This window comes from Sparus aurata, chromosome 21 (genome assembly GCF_900880675.1).
Source record: "Sparus aurata chromosome 21, fSpaAur1.1, whole genome shotgun sequence".
NCBI classification, from domain to species: Eukaryota; Metazoa; Chordata; class Actinopteri; order Spariformes; family Sparidae; genus Sparus; species Sparus aurata.
Window position 1 is genome coordinate 23,091,819 of NC_044207.1, and position 6,137 is coordinate 23,097,955.

Below are 6,137 nucleotides of genomic sequence, written 5' to 3' on the forward strand. Positions count from 1 at the left end.
CACGGTGTCCCTCAGGCATGAATAAAGTGAGGCCCAGACAGAGAGAAAAGACCTGGGCTCAGCTTGAAACTACTCACCGACCCACTGCTGGGGAGCACACGCATCGGCCAGCATTAGGAGATGGGCACGAATTAAACTTTAATCGCACCTCAAATAGATTAAACGACAGGAGCCGAGTCAGCATTTCCTAGCCCTTGCTCTGCCTCTGTTGACCATCCTCTTTTGAACTGCTGCTAAATTAAATACCCACAGGTTCCAGTTTCTGTGTACCTCAGATTAGCTTTCTAGCAAAAGAGTGAGATGAAAACAAACCTGAGGTAGAAAGCAATAAAACTGGCACAGCTGCCCAGTCATTAATATGATACCATGTATAAATCATCTCATTAAAGGGCTGCTCCAGAGATATAGTGTTGGGCATCCATAAAGGTGGGTCAGTTGCGAGAGACATGTTCAATGATAACAGCACGTGTCGAGATATCCTTTCAGTTCTACATGCTTGATATTATTATTCATGAATAGTAGGTCAAGGTGCAAATGTGTTGGATCCAACAAAAACCTTTTTCACCGCAGACATATCAAAGTAGGAACAACAAAAGGTCTGAATAATACAAGAATTGATCAAGTTCCAAGATGGCGCTCCAGTCATTCTTGTGAAGGTTGTTCACTGTGTGCGTACGTCCAAAAGTATTTTGGGCTCTCATGGACTGGACTGAGTGTGTGCGCAGACTTCCTCTTTACTCAACGCCCACATAAACGGCATCAAGTAGTTTAATGATACATCTTTCTAGACATTGTATTGAACTGAATGGAACAAGTTCTGATTAATGGTGCTACAAAGATTTCATAATCTATTCATTGTAAGTCATTTTGTCAAGAAACAATGTCAAACACTTGCTACAAACAGATTTTTGAGAGTTTAGAGACTAACTGATAAATCGTGAAAATAATAATTGCAGCTCTACTGATAACATATAGAGTTCTGGATATTTAAAGCCATTCTCTTTTGTGCGCTCCACATTATTTTGCAATACCAAGCGTGGCCACTACGTTAAAACTGCGTCACAGTTCCAGTTCCTTGATGGCGGCTTACTGGCACACTTGAATAGAACCAAAGCCATAAATGTTATCGTGTAGTGAACATGTCCTGTTGCTACTATGAAAAGTCAACATGTCTTCGATGAAAAATGTCTATTTCTAAAATGAGAGTTTATATCACAGGCTTTTTGCTATAATAAGTAGCTTCCAAGCAGTAAACATTATACAACAGATTTAACAGGCTGAGTTGTTTTCCTCATGATGAATAACTTGCAACTTTACTGGGGCTGTTTTGATTCCGATACAAGAATCGGAAACGCCTCTGACACGGCCTGAACTGCTGGATTACAGAGTACAAATATCCATAAGCATCCAGTGACTTGTTGAACTTCAAGAACAAGTCAGCAAACTTTGTAGATATATGTGTTCTGTTTCAGTAATGGTTGACGGTAAAGGTATATAATACAATACTGTATATTTACTCACATTTACTCTCTGTGTGTATTCTTTCCGGTTTCACAAAGGGTTAAAATCTGAACCAGGCCAAACTATAAAGCTGGCAATCATATCACATCCATACAGGGTGAGTAGTGTGCTACAGGTAAAATCCAATATTTGTTTTTCAGATGCAGAAATATCAGACGGTACTCGATATCAGCTGATAACTTATGTAGGTTTAGGAATCGTTGTTGGGAAGGAAAAAATGGTATTGAAACATTTCTTATCTTCACTTGTAAAATTGGTGTAGTGCCCCTTTTATGAAGGTAGATATATTTAAGCATAATGAGTGTTTTCTTTGTTAGCACCTGCAAATGAAGCTTTTTGCTTCATCTTTTCTGAAACTTTTTTTAAAATAAAGATATCACTTCCTTGAAAACAGGTGAACTTATGTTGCCCCCTGTTTATGCACCAACATTTAGGGGAAATTCAATTCGAGGACTCAAGCATGGCCTGGTTAAAATGGAGATTTTATGCAGTGTTTCCTTGTTAGTTTGAGTAAACAGCCTCCTGCCTTTAACCCAGCAGGATTCGCCTGCTATCTCGCAGCTAATGATCGTTTTTAGTGTCGTCGAGCTGGATGTGTCTTTGTGCAGCTGAGGCTGGGTCAGGGTGAAGGATGACTGATATGAAGAGGTTGACCTGTCACATAGCATTTGACTTACTATCCTTGGAACAGGATAAAAGGGAAGCCAAATGTCAAGTGATACAAGTGACGCATCCTCACACACACGTACACACACGCGGAAAGAGAGAGAGGGAGGATTGAGGAGATGAATGTTTTATAATAAAACCTAAAACCCACCAGCTATTCTGTGGATGGCATGTAAAAACAGTAAGCTTATCATTTTCATGAAAATAATAGTCACCGGTGGCACTCGCAGTGTGTGTCAGCCACAGGATTTTCATGCCCTTTTCTGTGAGTGTGTCTGTTCTTGCTGTAGGGCCCCTGTAAGCCCTTAGACCTCTTGGCAAGGCGTGGGTTGTGCCTGGTGGGGGGAGACGTGACGGATGCCGGAGCCTCGGAGCCCGCTAGCTGCTCTGTGAATTTTCCCAGACTCATTTGCATTCATAAAGAGCCTACCCCTTGTCACAGAGCGTTTTCTTTTTTAGTCTGCCTCCAAAAATCCAGTGCGACTCCTGGTGGGAGTGCGCCGGGAAAATCCGACTGTCAAAGACGACAAGACGAATGAATCCCTGTGTCAGACAAGTGTGGCTTCAACGATGACAGATGGAGGAGAGCTGTCCCTCCGTCGATCCGCAGGCTTCATTTTGGAATAAATAAATCTGAATTTCACCCCCTCCCATAATTACAAGTGTTGCTTTATTTGACAGCTCTCTGTGTTTGTTGATGGGAGTGTGTCTGCTGATGTGACTGTGTGTGTGTGGTGGGTGGTGGCACTGACCAGGTGACAGCTTGATTTAATTCCACGCGGGGAGCGCGCGCGCTGTGATGCAGCGGTTTTCAATTCCGACTTCCTCATTCTGGCTTTTTAATCAAGCGCCGTTGTAAAACTTGCAACAGCAGGTGAATGTAAACACGCAATTAAATGCAATTAATCCCCCCCCTCCTGGTGCATCTGCCCCGCTGATGTGCCCTTGAGCAAAATGCAGCATCCCTTCCACCATCAGGGAAGTTACTCTGTATTCATCCCTGTGCTCTGACCTCTCGTGGAAGAAGGCCAGGGACATCGCAAGGAATACTGGCCCCTCCTGAAGGAAATTTTACTGCGGGTCCCCACCTTTTTACTAAATGAATCCTTGTGGAGTGTTTGTTTGTTTTTCCAGCTGTGGCTCTTCAGAGTCATCGCCCCATTTCACCTCATGAGCAACCAGCACTCCAACGGAGTCAACTAAAAGAGATATTTCCCCATAAAGGGACTATGAGAGTGTTCGGATTAGCTGCTCGTGTATTCGGAATCTGTCCAAAGCATGCCAACTCAAGTGGAAGGAGTTGGATCCAATTTTGAGTGACTATAATCAATATTTCTAAAGTAACAAGAAAGTGAAAAGGGGTCGCTCATTGTAACGAACCCACACAGAATTATTTCCTGAATCATTCACAGTGAGTTTCAGCTCATTGTACGGCTGTCTGACACACAACTTTACGGTTCACTCCTGTCGCTCTCGTACTATAGAGTCATTTTGGCCGCAGCAGGAAGCTGATCTCAAAGACAAAGCTGCAAAAAAAAAAAAGGGTCTCAAAAGCCACATATTTCCCTCAATGGTTGGTAGAGCTGTGACATCTCGGCCTATAGACACGAGCGGATGTCAGCAATCAGCATGATTTCATTGTTTTCTATTGGAGCATTCTGAATGGTACCTAACGAGCCAGACGCCCCGCTTCTATTATCATTCCCGTCGCTAGCGTTGAAACCCTGTTAAAAGGTTTTTTTTCCATCAACATGTGAAGTTTTTCCTCACTCGAATCGAGGGTCTAAGGACAGAGGATGTTGTTCACTGTACAGATTGTAAAGCCCACTGAGGCAATGTGATTGTGATTTTGGGCTATATAAATAAAATTGATTTGATTTGATTTGATTTGACTTAGGCGGGGAACTGTTGATTCATGAAACTGAAATGAGGCGTTATCTGTACCTGAAACCTAAATAAAGGAGCCAATACTCTGGAGCGAGATCTCCAGAGAGAAGGTTTCTGGTGAGATAACATCTCTACTTGCTGTTGGCTACATCATCTGCCATTTCCAGTCCAGAAAAATCTACATATCACAGAATGAAATCTTTACCTGTCAGCGAATTCATGTCCTGCATCATACATGTCTGTCTGGATCTCAGTCAGAGAAACCCTTTGTTTACATTTACAAAAAACAAGTGTGGTTGTGCTCTAATTTCTTAATTTCTGCCACATCTTTCTCCGCCACCTGTTTGATTTTGTGATTTGGTAGGATCGTCAAAAAGACACACTTCCTTTTGAGCAAACCGATCAAACCTGAAGGATTTTGAATTCAATGATATGAGATTTAAACGGCATTAAAGAAATCCCCTTTAATGTTGCTTTATATACATTCTAAGTGAGTTTGGCATAGTGGCGATTTTGCTTAAACGGGCGGTAATTAATATTATTAACTGTATTATATATCACATGTAGCTTAATGTACATTTAATTTGTTAATTTCACTCCCAGATGAGTTGTTGTTGCCAGTGCACCTACTGATGGTTCTCCACATAAACAATAAAATATTACCAGTTTACACCAGTGCAAGAAACATTACATGAAGGAAAGATAATATAATGATAATATAAATAAAATGATCTATCTATCTATCTATCTATCTATATATACATATATATATATATATATATATATATATATATATATATATATATATATATATATATATATATATATATATATATATATATATATATCATTATTTTGTCCTAAAAATCAAACAGCTGGACGATGAACTGCTGCTACCAGAGGACTCTGAATATTCATTTCAAAGATTTTTATGCAAAGACAAATAAAGAGGAGCTTTGAGGAGCTTGTCGTGTTTCCACAGAGCAGCAGAAAAACAAGAGAGCAAGTTGAATAAGAGCGACACAGATTCCCTAAACCTCAAAGAACACGGCGCAAGTGGAGGATGATAAAAAAGGAGAACATCTGGTGAGCCGAGCGTGGTGCCAGGACAAGACAAAGCCATGTGTCTGGCACAACACATACCTACGACAGTACACACATACCTAAACACACACACACACACACACCAAAACATTTATTCATGCATGCACACTCCAAATGCTGCCTGCCCCCGAACTTGCGAACAAGCAAAATAAAAAATAACACCCCCCCCCCCCCCCCCACACACACACACACACACTTACTTACTTACTCACAATCACACACATGCACGCACGATACACTCATTGTGGCGGCCTTCACGCACAGCAGGATGCAGTTAGAGAGAAAAGAAAAGGAAAGAGCAAAAGTAGGATGTGATTGGAGGGTCCACTGTTCAGACAAGACTAATCTGCATACTCAGAGGCTTAGAAGTGAATATGCATGAGGGAATAAAAACGATATGCCTCCAAGCAGACCACCCGCTCTCTTTGGATTACTGTACCCACCTCCGAGCCTTTTATCTTCTTGTTGGCATGCAATCAAGCTGATTTAGTGTGCACTGGCTGATGGTTTCACACAATGCAGCGGACTTTAAGAGACGTTAACCTGTTGAGAAAAGAAAACACTGTCACAGAGGCACAGAGGAAAACACGGAAAAAAAGGGTTTATGTTTTCAAATTTTCGCCAAAATGTGCAGCAGAATTATCCTGCAAGGTGTTTTTTTGTGCATATTTTCCGGGCCTGATAAGGTAAGAAGTGAGCTGAGGACAGGGAAGCAAAACAGAGAGAGAGAATGAGTATCTGGAAGAACGGCGCAGTATTAGACACAGAGCTCTGATGACCCATCAAATATTGAAGAAATGTCTGCTGGAACCATGAATTCATATTTCAGACAGACTTCCTCTAAGACTGTCCTCGCCAATGAATGAATATTTCATTTTCAGAAAATAGAGTGGCCCTGAAAGGCACCATTACCAAATCCTAATGTCAGGGGGAAAACATTCCCCACATTTAGTTGAAAG